The sequence below is a fragment of the Scatophagus argus genome, chromosome 1 (genome assembly GCF_020382885.2).
Source record: "Scatophagus argus isolate fScaArg1 chromosome 1, fScaArg1.pri, whole genome shotgun sequence".
NCBI classification, from domain to species: Eukaryota; Metazoa; Chordata; class Actinopteri; family Scatophagidae; genus Scatophagus; species Scatophagus argus.
This window is the reverse complement of record NC_058493.1, coordinates 20,541,718-20,563,350: the sequence shown is the minus strand read 5'-3', so window position 1 is coordinate 20,563,350 and position 21,633 is coordinate 20,541,718. Positions and strand designations below refer to the sequence as shown.

The window sequence follows — 21,633 nt, the reverse complement described above, 5'->3', positions numbered from 1 at the left end:
AAAAGCACTCGTCTAAAAGCTCTTTTCTCTCAAATGTTTCACTTCATACACCTAAATCTATTTCTCAATTGTCCACCTGCCTGCAATTTTAATCCCTTCTTTGGAAATAACTGTATTTCCCAAGTGTCTTGTTGACAGGAGAATATGATTCTGATGTTGAAACAACTGCTTCATATCTACAGCTCCTCACTCTCTCTCTCTCTTTCCCCTCTGCTGCTCCATCTCCTCTATTTCAGTGTTGACAGAAGCCCATTTTAGATGGAGTGTCCTTTTGCGTCATGCACCTTTCTCATCAGCAAGAATGAGTTTTTTCACATACCCTACAAGACCGTCTCACCCTCAGATTTATTGTCAGTGTGGAGGCTGAAGTTGACTACCTCCTCTCTGTGATGTATTTTCACTGATGCCCTGACACTCTGGAGTGCAGAGATGAGCTTTGCCATCAATAAAACACACTTTTGTTGGTGCAGACATATAGCTTGACAAGTGGGTGAAACAAGAAATTGTGCTGAGACTTGAAAAGAGGTCAGATTTGGAGACTTAATCATGGAAATTTTGGGAGGTCTGTTTCAAAATTCCTCCTCTTCACATGCAGCAGGCATGCATCCGGGATTTACAGAGTTCAAACTAAACATGTTGCTACACGTTGATACATTTAACACTTTTCTACCAAATGAACATTTTGTCAATGTCCTGCATATTGTCTCATCTAGCCATTCTACCTCCACTGTTCCACTGCACTTTCTCCCCTTGCTTTTCTTTGTCCTGCAGCACTTTACCCTCATCTCTCATCATCTCCTCTACCTCTTCCTCTTGTCCATTTGATGGTTGTGTCCTTCACCTTGGCCTCACACAGTGAGCAGATCAATAGAGGTGGATCGAGGCCACAGTACCAGCCTTTCAATGATTTCCTCTTTCCCTTGGATTCGGTTGCATGTGCACGTATGGATTCATGCACACTGATATATTTGTCTGGCAATGTGCTCTGAGCTACTTCACAATAAATGGTTCTTTTTTTTTTGAGTGGAAGAATATTCTAAATCACTTTGGTAATATAATGACAGGAGCAGTGACATTCATGGTGTTTCTGAGATTATCAATGGATATTTCAGTGTTCTATTCTTGGTCAACTTTTATTTCATTAGTTTCCATCTATCCGTGGATTAGTTTCATCTTTTGCTTCAGCAACAACATTTAATTGCAACAGAAATAAACTGAAATAACCTCATAGCTCTGCACTGAAAGGGTATCTGAAAAAACCTCCAGTGGCTCACATTTATTGAGCTGTTTTGTAGTTGGTTTCAGTAATTGCTCCAGTTTAAATGATTGACATTGTCTATCTCTGTTTTTCTCATTCCTGATAAATGGCTCAGAACATTGGCATGTGATCAGACTCTCAAAATATTTAACTAGTGGATGCTAACCCGTAATCACTTTTAAAATTCTTCGTAAGTCCTGATGATTTCTGTAGTCATCTTGGACCTGGCTGAGGAGAGCCATTTTGCAAGAAAAAAAAAAAAAATCCAGCGCCACAAATACCACTTTACAAACTAAACTACACTTCACATGCTGAGTTAGAACAACAAGATTTAGATCTGGAGATTACTGACTGAGAACTGATCAAGGCTGGTCCCATACACATTGAACCTATTGGTGAATGTGTTAACTTCTGAGCCTTAGGACTACATACCACTATCTCACTTCCCAAATTTACATCTTGTTTTTATAGGTAATTTATTTAAATTAGAAACAAGCTGAGTGAGTGGTGCATTTGTCCAAGTCTATGACAACAACAGAAAAACTGTGAAATGGTAAATGTTAGATTTGTGTGAATATGTTTTGTTCTGGTGCATTAAATGATGTTGGTGCTTTTAACAGACCTCTCTTGTCCTAGTAAATTTGATCACAGCCTTAAAATAGGCCAGGTATAACATGAGTGTTACAGCTTTCATGTGAAGTAGCAAACATAACCAGGTTGATAGGCTACTCTAATTTATTTTTACTCCAGAATAAATTACCTTAATGCTAATGTTGTGGGATTTAAAAGCAAATTTAAGAGTATTTAACTCTGAGTAGTATGTGGTTTCCAATGTGCAACAAATAGTTTTATAGCAGGTACAAGCAGATCTTTACTGAAGTGTTAAATATTCATAAGAACACCCATAGACTTTAACCTGTGAGCTTTATCACCTGCACTACGAAGCTCACTTGAAGAGTGTGTTGTTTGTTTCTGTGGCTTTTAGAATACTGCTCATATACTATGTGCACAAAGCGCTGTCTTTCTTAAAAAGAAGATATGCAGTATATATGGTTGGTGTATATCTGTAAATAGACATTTTCCTCTCAAACACTGTATTCAATACATGCCATAAAGTTATCACATGGTATCTGTATTTCAACAAGGATTCAGTTGTTGTATTGTGTGTATATTGGAGAGAGAGAGGCTTATGAGGCAGGAGTTGCCGTAGAAGATGAAACATGAGCAGCAGGCCATGGCAGACTTTCAGAGAGGTGCTGTTCCTCCCACGCACTCTGCCAGAACACTCCTCATTTTCAGACCTAATTGAAAATAAACAGATCACTTGGGACTGGAGTGTAAATCTGATGGGCTGGAAGTCCACTACTACTGGTAATGTTTAATCTTATTATGCTTCAGATCTGCACTGAGATTAATTAACCTAATTAGACTTGAGCAAAAAGAAACATACAAAAGTGAACTCAAGCCTTGCTCGTGCATATCAAGCAAACAGTCATTATTTCTGCTGATCAGGAACAAAACATTTCAGCTTTTGGCTTTTCTATTTTCTTTTCCACAGAAGTCAATATTGCGACACATACTATTTTCCAGTTACCGACTGCAATATAACTGACAAAATAACTCGAATGTTGTCTAACATGCCACTTCACGGTTTAGGATGGTTTAATGCTGCACTAATCAATATTTTTGTATTAAGAAGAGATCAAGTGAGAATGCATTAGAAAGGGTTAGCATGTAGCACGTAATTGATTATCACCCTACTTTGCGGTTGCTCTCAGCTCTTCTGAGCATTTTGGGATCATTCAACTCAAATTGTTGTGTCCACCCACGACTGTGCTGCACTCTCACTGCTTTCAGGCTCAGATAAATGTTTTGTATGGTACCTGCTCAGCTGGTGAACATAATGGAGCATTAAACAGATACATTTTTCCCTAAGGAAACAGTGGAGATCAAAGCAGAGCTAAAAGGAGAACAAAAACAGGACTTAAAGTTGTAAGGTAAGGTAAATGCTGCTGTTGATTGCTAACATGTTTGCCACCACCAGTTCATGAGGTAATACTATTCCGTAACATAATAATATAACCGTATGTTACTTTTAAAGTTTGTTGTGTTTCTCCCAAGAGACCAATAAAACCAGTTTAGTTGTTGAACTTTAATCAACTAAAAATACCAACATAATATCAGGGAAAGGTTTTCATCATGTTTAACTGATATCAATATTGATTGACAGGACTTTAAGTGACATAAAATATAACATCTCTAATGTCAAAGTTAGAACAAACATCCACTGCCACTAGATCCTTAAGATTCTAGCACTGTAACAATGTCAAGCCTTTACTCATAAAACCACAAAAGGAATCTTGTCAACCTTAAGCAGACAAATGACCAATGTTGTGATTTTTCTGCTCAGTCTTGTTACAGATGCGCAGCGCGGCACTGAGTTCATGTTTATGCATGACTTACAGTAATCTATACCCTCCTTTCACAGCAGACACGTGTGTCTTGAATCAGATACATCACAGCATCACATTTCTTTGAGCTACGTGTCAATGTTTGTGATAGATAAAACAACTGACAGTATGGGGTTGTTTTACATTTTTGTGATACCTGTAGGAATTGAGACCTCATTGAAATTTAATGACGCTACAAGATTTTTTTCTCTCTCTCTCTTTTTTCTTTTTTTAAAGAAATGACCTTCCCCAATAAATTTTTAATGACACAATAAGTGTTGAAATAGTATCCTAGGCCATAGTCAACTTTTGCCATGAGGGCTGCTCTATCAACTGGTTTAGGAGCATATAATGGATATAAAGTATATGTCAATGACAGGCTCTTTCTGTGAATCGTTCTTTACATCTTCTGTGCAGCTTGCATTTCTCACTTTTTTTCAGTCTGTTTCATTTCATTTATCTGTTTATAAAGAACAGTTACTAATTGTTGAACTATTTGTCCTTCTCTCTCACGCTCTCTTTCTTTTCCTCCTTTCTTTTGAAGAAGCTACGCATCTTATGGCTACCCTTTCAAATTCAATATCTGAAATTGATGATAAATTGTTTTAAAATAGGCCACAATTCCTGTCAGGATTTGGTTCCTGGTATTTTTCCATTCTCCCTCCCTTTTCCCCCTCTCTCTGTCTCTTTGTGTTTGTATGGGTGTTCCTGGATCCAATCTGGAGCTGAGCTGGCCACTCCCACCTGTACTCTCCCCCTCCTGCGCACCTGTTGTGAATGTGCTGCAATCAACTGACTGCCTTCTCCCTGTTCTCATCACCAGATTGTTCCTTCAAGCCTTGTGGTATCATGATCAACCCATTTGTGAGACTTTTAGGAAAACCCTGTTTTTGTTGTGGCTTTTGTCTGCTTCTTGTCCAGGTTCACCTGTTTGTTCCTGCCAGTCAGCTCTGCTCGGTTAAAGATCTGCTAATCGCCTGCTTCCTTGTGAAACTCACCATTTGCCAGCTCAGGTTGGAAATCATTTGTTCCCAGAGACCACATACACTCACCTGCCAACACGCCTACTTGCACGCCTTGGATGTCTTGGTCTAAAACTTTTGTCAGTCAACAAAACAAGACTTCATCTGCTGAGTTTTGCAGTAACTTCAGCAAAGACTCATTTCTAACTTTTACCCTTAGACTTGAGTGTTCTGCTTTTTTTGGGATCTAAATCTTTTGGACCATAACAAACCCATGAGAAATATAAAAATTGCATATATATGTTAAGCCACAAGTACTGAGAAATGGGTGCAGTAATTGCAGTTTTTCACCTCCTTATTTTCAGATATTTATTCCAGGATTTGGTTTGTCTTAGTGACATCTACCAGCTGATGGATTTGGCATGACAGCTACAGCCTGAGAAAGTGTATGTACAACTTTCATCTACATTTGTTTGTATAAAGTATTCTGATTTTTCTGGGTTTTTTTTGTTTTGTTTTGTTTTTTTCAGAAAAGTCTGGGCTATACTTTGCATTTTGATGTTCTGATCTACACTCTGAATGACTGTGTTGCCCTAGTTGCTTTCTTGGAACCTTAGTTTTTAAAATGTGCGATCATGGTTTGAAATTGAAAAAGCTACCTATACTAAAATACTGATCTAAATGAAAACAGTCTTTCCAGAGTCAAGAGGGCCATTTGATGTTCACATTCTGGCCTTTCTCAAAGCAGACCTTTTGACTTTTCACAGGCCTCAGCACAGGTCTTACTAATAACATTAATGATGGTGGATAACCAGAATGTACAAAACCAGAATCCAGAAATGGAAACAGCTAAACTAAATTCAGCTGTAATTAATTTTTATTTTTAACGCCTGCGCATTTCCTACTCTGATATGTCAAAATGCCTCAGTAAAAAGGCCTATGGTGCATTTTTGAGTTATGCAGTATAACCTTAATGATATTAGTTTAGTATTTTTTTTTCCAGTTGCTGCTGTAGGGCTGGTTACTTAGTGTTGTGAATGACTTGAAAAGGTCCTTTTCCCATGCTTGCTGTACTGACACTCATGAGTGTTTTTTGACCTATTGACAAGACATCATTTATCTGTTCCTCTGTCTCCTGTGTAAAATCCAGATGTCTTATTGACCCATCTGTTCCTGTTCTGTTAACCTCCTCTCTATGCAGACATCACTCTATAAATACATCTACCTTTCCTTTTAAGCCCTTCTTTCTTCCTTTATTTGGGCCAGAAGAAATATAATGTGTTGTATGTTGTTGTTGTTGGGTTTTTTTTTGGTTTTTTTTAAAAAAAAAAAAAAAATAATAACAACTAATTTATAAAGTAATGTTACCCTGTTTTGTTATTGTTTCTCTATTAATTCTCTTCACTAATTAGTTAATTTCAAGGCATGGGAAGGAAACTCTATTATGGCTCAAAACTCAAGAGATGCTACAGACTTTATCACTTTGAAATGCAGCCAATCATGACCTGTTAGCACCCAGTGGCTAATCATGAAAATGCTCAAACATGCGTTTGAAAATAGGCTTTACAGACGTTACTCTGGTGATGTTGTAAGTAACTGATGAGAAGCTCACCATTCAGCTGGCTTTAGCAAACATTGTAGCTTCTAAACTGTTTAAGTTTCCATTTGCTTGGAAGATAAATAATCCTTCATTGTTTTGTAAGGTCTGATGAAATTTTTATTGAAAAGGATCAATTATGTAATGTAACTTTTGATAAATGACCACATTCCAGTAATCTCAGGAGAAAAATTTACATCACATGCATTTGTTTTTTCTATAATAATTTCAATTTTATGTTGTTGTGTTGTTGCTGAAGAAAGATGGGATGATAACAAAAAAGAAAATCAAAACATTCCATATGAAAGCAGCCTGTCTCTTTGGAATGGCTTCAGACAACTCCTTGGTCTCTCTTTAAAGTACAGCCTCAGGCCTCTTCTTAACTCTTTCAGGTAACTATAGATCCCATTGCAGTTGTCTTTCAGGTTTGAGTTGAGTGGACCGAGGTTCTCAGTGAGGATGTGTTTCTCCAATGTTTTCCAAGTCATCCTCTTGCATCATCCTTATTATGGTAAATAATTCAACAATTTGTCTCACAATATGATTGCAATCTTTCTTCTTCCTTTTTCTCTTCTCTTCTCATATATGTATTTTGGTGATAACAATATAACCTTTTAGTGCACACCTACAAAGATGCACCCATTCCCTTGTGAACCTGGCCATTTAATACACTGTGTAGCCCTTTTTACAAATGCAAGTAGAGTCCCTCTCACATTAATGCAACACACATATTGCAGTGGACTGATACTAGTACTAGTCATGATAACAATGATTAATGTGATCATCCTCTCACATACTCTGAGTGAGAGCAGTGATAATTGCTTGTTATTGATACTGCCCTTCTGTGGATTTCGAAATGTTCAGATGTAGAATCCGCATGACCAAAAGTCTGTGGTCCTTGGAAAAAAAAAAAATAATAATAATAATAAATAAATAAATCCAAAATGAGAGCAGGTTTTCTAAAAATAAGCCATGTGAGGAAAACTGTACTTACTTTACTTGTGTTTCTTGTGTCTTTGTGTGTCTTTCCTTCTGTGTAGTGTAGTTGTTACTCAGTAAAAACTTAAACACATCTCCATTTGAGAATAGATTGCTGACCCTAGGCCAACACAAATACAAGTGGTAGGCACCCAGATACATCAGCTAAAATAATTAGGGTTCATTGGGTGCAGAACTGAACTATTTGTAACCAACAGAGATAATATAACATTGTGGAATTGTAAATTTGTGACACAAGGTGCATCTGCAGTCTATCCGATTTTTCTCTCATTTTTAATTTGCATGTATATAAAGTGGAGAGGTCTTGGCTGGGGTGGGAACGTGATGAAGACAGACTTAGCTAGTAAATCCTAATGGACACAAATGCCTTAAATGTGCCTCAAGCCACTGAAGAGACACAAAATGACTGAAAATGAACGAAAAATCATTTTGTTAAATTTTGTGTTACATTCAGATGGAAACTTAGCTACAGAGCAGTGTTTATCTGTAACATCAGTCCCCGTTTTATTTAACAGAAATCAACTTTCAAGTGGAAACTCATATCAAATCATTCATATCACTCAAGCCTGTCCATGTCATTCAACACCATCTCTATCAAACTTGAGGATGATGAGTTGGAAAGAATGACAATGTTTCAAAAGACTGCAATAACAACAAGAAAGCTTTAGTATTTAACTCCCAACATTCTTAATTTCCATATATTTATGTCATTACGAGCTTTGCCTGTGCAATTTTCTCTTGTTCTGCTCTCATTGGTTCTATGCTGCTTTATCTCCATTATCTTCTGCTGTATTTTCCATGTGATTAAGTCCCTAGTGGTCATGTGCTTTGTAATGCCTTCTAATCACAAGCTCCATTGTAGAAAATTTGTCTTGAACTGCCATCTTAATTCCTTTCTGTCCATTGACTTTCATTTGACATTCATCCCTCTAGCTCTCCTCTGGCAAAGCTATGGTATGACTGTGCAGTGACAAACTACGTGTCTGGTGTACGAGGAGGTTAAATGGCTTGCCTCTGAGACAAAGAGTTCATCATTGCATCTGCTTTATAATGAAGGTAAAGAATTGCTGGCTTCTTCACCTCTGGGGAATGACAATTAGCACCTTCAAAGCATTCAGCCATTTCGCAGAAAGCAACTCACACTGCAATTCGATCCTTGGATCCTTTTGCATAATATTCTGATGAGCTTATGAAGGAGACTATTAATGTTTGGTTATTATATTCAAATAAGCCAAAGCCGTATAACTTGGATATAGGATATTGATAATGGCAAATAAAGACCTGGGTTTGATGAACACACCTAAAAATGAAAAAGACTTCAAAGCCTTTTTTTATGAAAAGGTGAGTTTTGACTGACCTGCTTAACATATTTAATATAAACAATTTGCCCTGTGGTGCTCCAGAGCTCTCTCATTATGGTAAAATACAGATGATTCATAGTGGGTTGAAGGCGACACATCATTTCTGCAAAAATTCCAGCTTATGGAATAAAGTCAATGCTACCTATCCATCATTCTCAGGTACTCTTGCTGTCATGATACTGCTTTGCTGCCTTCAGTTGAAACAAAGTCTAGTGCAGTACAATACATTTCTCTTAAGTTTTGAGGATATTAGCTACAGAATTCTAAAAATGTGTTTTGGTACTTGATTGTGTTTTACAATGATCCTAGTATGATTTACAATGATACAAACAGTGCATATATTAGTGTTTATTTGCATTACTTGTGCGAGTTTGATCACTGTTTTCTTTATCCACCTCAAACAGCTAGAATACCTTACTTTATGTTAGTCACAAGCTAGCAAGCAATGATGGGCAAAAATGTTTTTTGTGTTTGTGTTCTGCTCAGCCTCTAACGTAAGTCAGCACTCACTAGAGACTGTGCATAGAGATGGAAATGATTAATGCAGTGTATTTTCCTTTTCCATTTCTTCTCTTACGTTCATAAAGTTAAATACATTTCCCCTCTACTCAGCAATCACATAAGAGAGAATCAAGTTACAGTACATTAGGCTATAGTGGATTTCAGCATCTCAACACACACTGCTATGAAGGCTGAGAAAAGAGAGTGAAGATAAAATCACTTTTTAATCCCAAAAGTTTAAGTTGCTTTTCTTGTCTCTGGTTGATTATTTCTCCCAGTAGATCCCACGACATTGCCTACTTACATTAGAAATACTCCAAAAGGCACAGAAACCTGTAAACATGTGCACTTCTACTCTAAAGTTGGGTATTTTAACATGGGGTTTTATGTAGAGTGACTCGCCTTTGGAGCAGGCCTCTAGTGGCCATTTGAGGAAATACAGTTTTTGGTACTTCCACATTGACTTTTCAGTTGCAGAGGTTCCCATTTGGTCATAGAAACAAAGTAACTTGCATCAGCATTTTTCTAGTGCATGTAAAAATAGATCATAATGACTTTCTCAAATTTATTAGCTTTAAATTTATAAATAATTCTTTGATTGCAGAAGGTATGTAGTGACACATATGGAATTTATATCGTAGCATAATGCAATTCCAGTTAGAGTGGCTGTACTGTTGGCTGTCAAAGACATTATCTCTCCAGAAAAGGCAGCATCTCCCTTGTGTCCACCAACCAACTAATGTTTATGGTCAGCTACATTTCAGGACCTCCCTGATGTTTCATTGGAGGCAGAGATCATGGCTGCAAGTTGAAATAAAAAATAAAAAATAAACCTCTCTAGAGGGTTTCTGGCAAGAAGGAAAGAGCAATGTTTTATTCATTGCTCGGGGAATCTATCTATATTATATATGTATTTTCACTTCATAATCTAAATAAACTTAAGGTTTTTGTTTCAACAATTTATTGGAAATCCAACTAACGAAACTTTCGGAGCAATAATACCCATAGTTTTTATTGTATTGTAACACTCTATTGTGTTAGAGATCCTTATTTGGTCTAATCCAGGTTTTCACATCCCAGGCTTTCAGATATCACTGATCAGTCATCCTCCACTCACATCTCATCCAGCCATACAAGGTACCCCTCAAAGTACCTCTTAACAACTGTGCAGCACACAAAATCCCCCTGCCACAAATCCTTTCTAACACATGCTTAACATGCACTTTGGTTAACTTTAGGGATAAAAACTACTTGGGATTAGGAAGAGATTGGTCTAGTTTGCTTTGTTGTGAGACACAAATGGTTTCATATAGGACACAAACTCTGGTCTCAACTCCAGTCTTAAAAATTGACAACCTGGAAATGAGACTCAATAGAATCTCAAGAATTGCTCACCCCACATTTAAAAATAGGATATTATTCCTGTAACTTATCACTTTTGCTAGTAAGGGTGGGGTCAGATATAATGCTTTTTGTCAAGTTCAACTGTGTCAAAATGGCAAAGAAAACAAGGGTGCAGTGAGAGCTATAGAGAGCCATGTGAGAGCTTGGTCTCATTACTAACTAACACAGTGTTTGGCAAACTAATTTAATTGAAGGAAAACTTATAAAACCTTGGAGGGCAGGAAAGAGAGGAGAGAGCATGGAGCTTATCATATGTCTGGCTGCATTCATCATTTCCATCTACATACAGTACATTGGGAGAAACGGGCATTATCGCCATTTAAGAAGAAAGAGATTGAAAGTTTTCATCAACCAAAGTTAACAGGCTGAACTTAGTGCCTTTAAAACTCAGTTTTCAGCTTTAGTCTAAAGAACTTTGTTAACTGTGACTGCAGCTTTTGGTTCCAGGCATATGCAGTGTCTTTTAAAGCAAATCGGACTTTATACTCTCCTATCCTAAGCTAAATTTTAGGAGGTAGTTGTCTTCTTTTGTTAATTTTGGTGCTCAGGAAAGAAGTCAAGACCTTTAAAACTTTTAGTTATTTTGATCTTACTCCGGCACCCACTGACTTTCCACTGTTTTCTTTTTGTCTCCTTGACTCCAGTGTCCTATCTGAAGACACTTTCACATGGTGTAGCCTTCATAGTTTTTCACTAAAAACAAAAAGGTTATGATTTACTGTTATAGTAATTACTAATACCATGTTTTGGATGGAACATTATATTTAATACTATAAAAGAGATATTTCTTGCATCACTTGCTACTAGCTATTGGTCATAAAGCCAGCCAAGTAAATTTATTCACCATCATCAGCATGAAGCTTCTTACTCCCCTCCAATCATGGTTTATTTTTGTTTCTGTCCTTGTAGATCGAGTCTCATATGCTGTCATTAAAAAAATGTAAGCCAAACAGGAACTTCATGAAGTACAACACTGCAAATTTCTGTTGTTAGAACAAGATGTTAAATCTCTCTTTTTTTGTTTAGTTCTTATTATAAAATTATAACTATATCATTTTCTTAAAATACCAGAGAAATTAGACTAATCTGCTGCATGAAATGGTTTGCTTAAACTTGTCACCTTTAAGTTGGAGTGTCTACAAATTGCCCCATGCCTGCACAGTGAAGTGTATCTGATGCATCTGATGCATCCAAACTGAAGAAAAATAACCAGAAACTCTTCAGTGAATAAATAAAGCATCGTGTCTCATCATTACACGATAAACAAGGATGATATTGTTCATGTGTGTGAGCATTTCTAGTCTGCGGAGTAAATCTGTATATTATTCAGCCTGCATGGTAGTCTTGGGTCACATTGGCACTACTACACCTAAATAAACTTGAAATTTGCTTCTCATTATGTTGTATTACCTAAAAACATGAAATGACTACATGTGACCTGGCATAAGAATAGCCTCAGGCTTAAAGAAAATGAAAGGCAGTTATTTAGCTGGATTCATTTGAATTTGCGGTATCTCTAAGTCAGTATAGCACTAAGTGTTCCAGTATAATTACTTGAAGAGGAATTCACCGCCATTTTTTAAATTTTTCACTGAATAATTTTCACCAGAGGGTTTTTGGTAATATTGAAGGTGACTCCCAGAATTGATGTGTGAATGGGACCTGTGTTGGTAATGAACTGCTGTAGAATGGTGTGTCCTTTCTTGTTTGAACTTTTGTCTTCTGAAGCTTTTGTTTGGGAGCATCTTGGGAAAAGGAGAGAGACGAGGTGTTGATTAGACTCAGCACTGTGAATGATACTGTTCAGTTATCTCCTATTGCTGAGACTAAATACAAATGGTGCAGCGGAATGTTCATGATAAATTAAGCATCATGTTACTGAGTTTTTCTTATAATTAAAGTTAATCATGTAGATTAATTATAAGATACACAGAATAACTTAATCAAAGTGCCCATGTTTTGACAATGTATGTCTGTAAATGCATCATTATGTTAAATTATTTTATGTAAATGCTGTATTTCTCAGCCCTCCACAGAGAAAGGGAAACATTTGTGTGTCAACTGTTAAAAATAAATCACTAATCTGTGCAAGCTCGTTCACAAAATTTAGAGTACATTAACATACATCAGCATAGCAACATTTATTTTAATAAAAGCACAGTTAATATTCAGTGCATTCCGTGGCCAGTGACAAAATATCAAGCAAACACAGCCAGCCATAATGCACAGAGCTATAACAAATGGCCCAGAGAACAGGGCTGTTGCATGGGAGGTTATGTGTAGTAGTTAATATGAAAACATGCGTTTTAATTTGTGATTGGAATGTTTAGGGTGGATATAAATATTTTCCATCTTCATTGAGGATAACAGCTTCATTTCAATGTGTAGGTCAGGGAAACATTTTAATACAATTTTGTATTCATACCTTTTCTGAAGTTGTTAACTTTGTTAGCATGTGTTTGCATTAAATTTCTCCTTCACATGCAGTTGTAAAGCCTCTAGAAGTACATTATGAAACCCAGTATAATAATCGATTTTTTCATAGTGTTACATACTGACATTAAGTGAAAACCCTATTTCTCCTCTCAAACGGTTACTTTTCTTCTGACTTTATCAAAAAGAGTTCAAGTAAGTCCAACTTTGTGGCTGCTGTCTATAGCTGCTATTTGTGCTGTAGGCGTAGCTATTCTCTCATAAATCTCTCTTAAATATATGAGCCACAAGCAGTCAATAGCCACCCACAGGCCTAAAAGAAAGTGAGTTTGGTAGCTGATGTTACTTACTGTGAAATCAAGCATCTATCACAATCACTATTGTTTTAAGTCATGTACATTGTAGCTGTGGCTTGTGCATCAATATCTGTGAAACTCTTAAAAAGAAGTTTTGTGAAACTGGTTGCACTCGTTAATCATTTTTAAATTGAAATATTCAGCATCTATCACTGCTATCTAATTTGTGAGGTACAATTACGGTGTGAAATATGCCCTGAGGGGGTCACACAAATATTGGTTAGGCTTACTGCCTCTAGACTCTGCAGATGTGTGTACATCCATGTTAAAATTAAAAAAATGGAGAGATGACGGCGGTGCTATACTACTATTTTCACCAGTACAACACAGTTTGCACTGTATTGTATTGTGGTTTGGTGACATTGTGTTGGAAAGAGTTGATGCATGATTGATTATCATTTTATAAAGGTTATATGCTCAATTTGGAATGCTAGTCAGACTCCTGACAAATGTCACTCGAGGCCCTTTACACACTGTGCAGTGACAGCATTTTATCCCATGGCACAGGGATGCTCACTATAGTCATTCATAGTCCCCTCACACAAAAAACTTCAATAAAAGGTTGTCTCTTAGTATTTACATTATTTATCCATGGGCTGTCACCTCTGAGGTCCAGATTGTTTTTCAGGCCCTCAAGCTACAACCAAGGGATTTAATTCATTGCAGCTCAAGGTGCAGTGGTGATAAAGTTCCAGCATACCACATATATCTTAGGTTGTCAATGATTAATGCCCAATATAATTGGAGCCAGATGGTTTATTGCATATCCTTATTTTGAACCTAAGAATAAAAAAAAATCGATCTATCTATCCACCCAGCCTTTACTAGTTATTTAAATGTATTGTGTTGCCTGATTATATTCCTTTATTCCTTGTGATGATAAAGATTATTTTAGAAATAATGATTCGAAATAGGTTGAATAATAAATTAATGTATGTAGAAGATCATCTTTCTCATGTGTGTTATTAAAAATATTTAAAAATTATCCTCATTCAAGTCAGAAGAACGACAAAGTGTGGGTACAAATAGCAGAAATAAAATAAAAAAACATCTTTTGGCATTAATCTTGTTCAACTGTAAATTATAAGGGTAATCCATTGGCCCATTGTCCCGTATGATCATTTCAGTTGAGAGAGCCATCTTTATTGCACACATTCTGTCATTTCTGTGGTGAGAGGCCACTGTTCAGTTAACCTCTCCAAAATGTTTTTTGTCTTGAGGAAGTTGACTCTCAAATCTGATCATCAACGAGAGCCTCCTGTCCTGAGCCCATTGAAGAGATGTCCCTTAAGTTTTTCTCCTTCTCTGGTGTGGAAAATCCTTCTACTGGCATGGTTTTTACCAGTGATAGGTGGGAGTTAGGTGTTGGTTGCTACTGTCTCCTTCCAGGGTCTACACTGGTAGATTAGGTTGAGTGCATCGTGTGGGGAAAAATAGAAAGGTTGAAGGAAGTGTCAAATCTGAGTAGAACGACAAAAGTTTCTTATCTCCACCTTCTTGCTTCAGCCTGTTGAGCCTACTGGATACATCTAACCTTGTGTGGTTCTTAGGTACTAATATGCATGTGTGGTGCAACCTCTCCTCTTTCCTTTCATACAGACAGCTCAGTATGGATGAGTGTCATGTGCATGCGGCATATGATCAGTCAGTGTGTTGAGTGTACCCCATCTGCCTTTTCATCTCCAGCCTTGAAGGCTGACCAGCACTTGTATCATCAGGTTTTGGCCATTTCTTGCCATGCTGTTGTCACAACAGGGGATCATAGCAGGATTCCTTAGAGGGAAACAATGAAAGTGAAATGAATTCGACGTCACACACTGAAACCCTGTATCTATGACAGGACAAATCACGGTAACCTCAAACCTGCTGGAGTTGCTCACCTTCAGGATGGATTCTGTTCATGGGTGCGATATGATGGGCATGAATATAGGCACTATTGGATGTGGTATTGGTGGGTTTGTCACGCTTTGCAAAGAACATATTAGAGAGTATAGATTGATCATGTCTGATTTTCTCTCAGCTTTCCTGCTACAGTTGTCTATAATTTTATGTGAATAAATAATGACTTCATGCTATACCACATGACCACTATAGTATGCTGCAGACAGCCACATGCAATAGACTAAAAGGTTACCATTACAGTAGGGAAAAAGAACACAAAAAAGTGACTATACCATGATTGTTTAACATAAATATTATAATATAATGGTTTGATATTTAGGTGTAAACTAAGAAAGCTGTTGTCTTATTTCCTCGCACACCATTTTTTCATTACTTCCTATACCAGCAGAGCAGATACTGTTTAATGTATCTCTGTGTCAGTGAAACTCCCAGAAGCACTAGGAGAGTACAGAGGCCATCACTTATTGCTTGGCAAACGACAGGGTTCCCATCAACGCCTCACACAATGGCAGTTTAAAGAAAATGATCAATTCCCTTCAAATATGTTATATAATCCCCTCTTGCAGTTGTTTCTCGCAAGCTGTGCTGCTTGTTCTGTATACCAGATGTGGAGGACAATCTGGAGAAAGCAGGGAGCCTTACAGGTCATTATATCAGTGGCGACAATCCAAAGTCCTCAACCTGCATTTTTTTTTTTTTTACTCAAGAACACACTGGAGAAGCTATTGCACAGGGATTGAGGGAGGTCTTGCATGGATTGTGCTGGAGAGAAAGATTGCTCACATTCATGGTTTGGACATTTGTTTGTCTAACACTGATAGTAACTTTTTCATTGGTTCAGAAAGGCAAGTGCTTTTAACACAGTAGTAATACATATAATTTACCCTTGCCATTCGTGTTGAATGCTTTTGAATTGACCTATATAGGTAATATAATGATATATGTAACCTACCAACTGTCACAAGCTCGTGAATATTAACTGACAAGATAAGATTTCTAATACAGATGTCTCCATCTATACTCAGATGTTGTGTACCTATATGCTTGACATGGGTCAGATTGCCTGGATGCATACACCATGTAAGCAACTTACATGGTGTATGCAACAGCTTCCCTACAGCAAGATGTTTAAGAGAGAATAGTTTAAAATGTAGTTTACAGATTGTTTGAAACATTTTGTGAGGTCTGGGAATTGCTGCTGATGCTAATGCTGATGCTGTTTCTGATCATGCAATGTGGTGAGGCATCATAGACACACTTTTCAGGACATCGTGGTGTTTTACTCGATTTATGGAGCCCTCTTTTAAATGGGTCAAGTTGCATCTCTATTGAAGTTTCTGGTGTTCATCGGAAGCCAAGTAAAAACAGCCCTGGGCATCCAGGTATTTCCCACCCTGCTCAAATGCAAAGACTTTGGTCTTAAGACATTTTCCACTTCCAGCTTCTCATGACTGGCCATGAAGAAGGCATAAATACACTGGGAATAGTATCTAATTAGACAAAGCTATGACAGGTGAATGCAAAATTGTATGTGAAATGCACTGGGGAAAAACAGTGAGAAGGACCAGAAGCAAGTGTGGCATCCTCAACTACCATGAAACCACTGCTGCAAGAACAAGCCAAAAACAGAATTTCAGTCCTGCTCTGAAATAACCTCTGCAGCAAAAGGAACTCTCTAGACTACCGGTACACCTTTATGACACCTTTTTTCCCTGTTGTGAGAAATTTCATAGCCATAAACACTGAAGCAGTGGTGAAATTATCTCCTCGTAATCCTACTTGTGGCTAATTTGGAATACATATTACTACATTTCTGCATACTGTGCAAATTCATAACCTTTTCCACACACCTACAACTGTAACCCTAGTCCAAAAAGTTTGGAGAGGATCTTTCTTTGGCAGAGCAACAATTTTAAGATGGCCGTGTCTAAGCCAATTTCACTTTTACCAGCCTGAGTCACATTATCTGAGGATCTTTTTCGATGAGTGTGTGTATATATATCATATGTGCATGTCCATATATGTGTGTGTGTGTGTGTGTTATGTCTGTGTGCATTCAAGCAGACTAATATTGGAAGCTGTTCTTTCTGGAAAGCCGCCAGTCGCAACTCAACACGGGAAAGATGGAGAGGAGAACAAAGTAAACAGGGCACATACACTGGAGGTTAGTGTGATGCCACTGCAGCCTTAGGACACACATGCATTCGCACATCCTCCTGTCCAAGCAAGTACATGTTTTTATATCCTGCACTTTTTCACCCCTTCTTGCACTCTCGCTGTCTCTCTTACACATAGAGGGAGAAATTTACTATTGCTGCACTGCTGTTTTAATGAGAACTCTTGATCCTTAGGTACTTCGTAGTTCCAAGTGCACAACTCAGCTTTCAGTCAGGAAAAACACAAGCAATTGTTACTGAAGTAAAAAAGATGACTGATTTGATGGATGAGCAGGACAGTTATAATGAGATCAGCAAGCCACATGGACTGACAGAAAACAGCAAACAAACAGTCATGATTACCATTACAAGAACACCTGCCAACCTTTAAATAGATTTGTGAAGAACCCAAGAGTAGATAGCATCCAACAGATGCATGTGAGTAGATCAGCTGACTACAGAAACTCTGAAGCATCAGGAACCGTTAGCAGCATAAATGGAGTAGTATATAAAGAGAGAGCACTCAGTGATCAGTGGAATAATGTCAAGCAGGTGGGTTTGATGGTCTGGCAATGACAGTATCTGTGACCAAGGAGTTAAAACATGTTCAATGACCTAATCAGTCATTAAGCTGCAGATGTGACGGTGAACAGTCAATAGCATGTGGGGAAACAAACACACACACAAAGGAAAAAAGAAAGAAAAAAAGAAAAGGAATGGAAGACAGGCAGTGATAAAGCCCAGCACAGGATGATGCAGTACTTGTGGGATGTTAGAGGCCTAGGTACAAACATCAAAATACAGGTGGAGGATATGGGCAAAGATTGAAAGTGAAAATTGTATTCCTTCTTCCTAAACTCCCCACTGTCAAGGAGACAACCGATTTAACGATTCAGCATGTATTCTTCACTCATGGTCTCTCCATGGACATCATCCTTGACCAAACTCTTCCTGTAACTAGCATTTTGAAGGCTTTCTGCTATTTGTTCCACTAGCGATAAATTCAAACCAGCATAAGATCTGTGATCAGATGTGGTCTTTTTTTGTGGGAGCAATACAAAGCTGCCTTGTCCTGAGCTCTCCCCATCCCCATTTAATGGGTGACCACAGCAACTCAGAAATGTTACTCTTCATATGCGAAAATGCTCCGTCTGAAGACGGTTTATAGATTCAACAGCAACCAAAGCTGTTGCTTTGCTCTGATACTGAGTCTTAAAATCTTAACACTTTAAAGTGTGTGGGGAAGAGCACTACTAATGGAGCACACTCACACTGGTGGATAAATATTTCTTGTTCTTCCACTACAGCATTTCAAATAATCAGATCTTAAAATCACTACAATATTATGAAACTCCCCTTGTCCTGAAAGTCTAATAGCTAATGTCAGACCAGCCCCCGCACTCCCCACCCCCACCTAACATCAAAGTAAATTCCAATTTATGGCAAAACAGTTAGTTTAGTTTTTCTTTCCATCCTCTTCAATTTTCAGAGTCAACAATGATTTTGTTCCTCCTTAGCAACACATCTTGCACCTTTAATTGGTGCATTGGAGCATCCTCTTTTCTCTCCCCTCATCACCTGATAATGTCACTGTGACAGTTTGCTGTTTGATTTCTATGAATTGCTTTCACAATGATTGACATTTTGACAGGCCCTGTAATTGGCTGCCTGGTCTTCTCAGTCACCAAGTAAATAATAGGGATGGCGATGAGAGACTGGGGTCTTTCATGTCTATTCATTATGGGAACATGTAGATTTTTTTTATTAAGAAACTGTCTTTATTAAGCATCATTTAGTTTTATTCTTTGACTATTACACCAGTTTCTTGGGTTCCCAAATGGCAGCGGTTTGTTTTCCAGTGACCTTTTGTCACAAGTACAACCAACAACAATGTTTAGTACAAGCCACAGTGTAACTGGTACATCACGGCACTGAATCGGACAAAAATCCCAGAAAAAGAAGCAGACAGTCATACAACACTGTGCTCTGCATTGTGTGACAAGGTGATACATTTAGCTAACTTATTATAATAATATTTTAATGAAACATGCTATGGATTGTGGTATATGCTGCTTCGGTAACAGCTGATGTTGCTACACAACACTCACTAAATGCTGCTATTCAAAGAATCATGCTCTCACAAGATTTACAGGTTGTCACAAGTGATTTCAAGCCAGACACCTTCTGCCAAATGGTTGAGACCCAAAAGGATCCAACATTTAAAAAAAAAAAAAGATAAGAGCAGCAAAGAGTACAGGCAGCAGGCAGCATCTTTTCAGAGAATGACACACTGACATACATGAATTCCAGTGTTCCATATGTAATGATTGAACTTTATGGATACGTTTATGCTTCCAAAGGGGTCATTCCTGCCTTAAAGATATGTCTTTGAAACATTTATTTTTTAGAACATTCTTATTATTGTAAGGTAAAATGCACTTTAAGTGCATGATTAATCAAAAGCCAAATGTTTCCTCCAAGGCCACTAAACAGTATTGGAAGCAGCACAGGAAGTATACGGATGATATAGAATATTAATAATGGGTTGGGATGAAAGTATGAGAAGCGGATCCAATTTCATGGATGTATCACTCTAAAAATGCTGGGGCATGTCTGGCTGATCATTCTCTATTATTGAACTACTTTTGAGCCGAAGAAAAACGACTGTATTTCTAATAAACTCAAATATGGATTAGACACACCAGAATGGCTCATATTGTGTTCATTTTGTATGAAATAATGAAAGTGTAATCGTTCATTGAGCAGGAATGTAAACAGAGAAACTGACTTTGAGAAGTATTTCCTAGGACAAGTGACATAACTTACAAGATCTTGTTGAGCAACTGATACAAAAGCTCACAAGCCATTGTATGTAAGCTCAAGCTGAGTCTCAAGTCAGAGCTGGAGCCAAGTCTCAAGTTTCTTATGGTAATAATGGGAGTTCTATCATTTGCTGCATTGAATTAATTCTGCTTAGAACACTGCATAGGTATATAATTCAAGGCATGAACTGTTTTATCATCTCTCCTTTAGAACACAGTATCAGCATTGATTAGATGTTTGGCATATGATCAGTTTAAAACAGGCTATTGTAATGCAACATAAAAAAGCACCCAATGAAAATTTTCCTTTACAGTTAAAAACTGTGTCTTGCCTTGTTACATTGTCATACAGTTAGTGCACCAAAAGCTCCTATCCAGCCCACAGCACAGGATATTAATGAATTCAGAAAATGCACGTATCTAACATTACTCACAAGTGGAAGAGACACGGTCCCTCCTGAGAGTGAGCGTCAGTTGGCTTGCCAACCCCTGGCAATGAGCCAAAATGTCCATAATTTACAGCTATTCATACCTGTTCTAGAGAACTGCTATTCTCCAATCACTATTAGGTGGAAGCATCAAACTACGGGCTCCCAGGCTGGCCATTCCCTGGAAACCCCCCCACATCCCCCAATCTGCTTAGAAAATTTTGGTCCCTTGGACAAATGTAGTTAATGAACACTTGTATAGACCAAATTTTCAAGTCCTATCATGAGCAACATGGAAAATTAATGATGGCTAATTAAAGCATTAAAATCTGGATGATATAGCTAACAATTTTTTATGTTTAGCAGAACCCATCTAGAACCACAGGGACCATAGAGAAGAACCAGATGTAACAATCTTTTTGTATGAATGACTAACAACAATTTATTATAGATTTCCAATACTCAGGGTACCACCTGATGCTGAGCCAAACGTGTTAGCTAAACATCCAGAGGGGCAAACATATTCACATTCCACATTACGAAATGACTCATCTGTCTGGTGCACTTTCATGTGTCTGATAAAGTTTGATGTGGTCGTTAGAGCATCACAGATGATTCTTTTGTTTGGCCCTTATGTGTGAAGTTATTATAGCCAAAGGTTATGACAAATGGCTCAGCAGCTGCAGGTGTGCTTCCCATGGTGTTGCTGCTGCAGCTTACAGTCATTTGTGGTTATGTGCCCAGATGTGTCATGCATGATAATAAGCGAGGGAATGACATTCAGTTCATCATTTCCTTCATGTTAATGCTTTAAAAAGTAAAATAAATGAATAAATAACCATTGTTCAGAGGCCCAAAATCTCAAGTTTTTGCCTGGTCTTGAGTGTTTGGAGAATGTGTCTCAGTTACTGTGTGTGTGGCTTAAGTGCAACTCAAGTCCGAGTCGTAAAGTCCCCATCTCCAGTGTCTGATAATTTATACCCTTGGTTAAGAAAATATTTGAG

General features: G+C 37.7%; 1 long non-coding RNA gene across 4 annotated transcripts; it reads left to right on the top strand.

Moving 5' to 3' along the window:
- The first annotated feature begins 4,541 nt into the window (after positions 1-4,541).
- LOC124060193 lies at positions 4,542-20,074 on the top strand. 4 transcript variants are annotated; one of them, XR_006843530.1, is made up of 6 exons: positions 4,542-4,721; positions 5,036-5,116; positions 6,682-6,778; positions 8,200-8,322; positions 17,288-17,387; positions 18,869-20,074. It is a non-coding gene; the product is annotated as an uncharacterized LOC124060193 (long non-coding RNA). The 4 variants fall into 4 exon arrangements; XR_006843531.1 differs by lacking the exons at positions 17,288-17,387; positions 18,869-20,074 and adding an exon at positions 11,177-11,708; XR_006843533.1 differs by lacking the exons at positions 17,288-17,387; positions 18,869-20,074 and adding an exon at positions 9,410-9,429.
- The last annotated feature ends 1,559 nt before the right edge of the window (positions 20,075-21,633 follow it).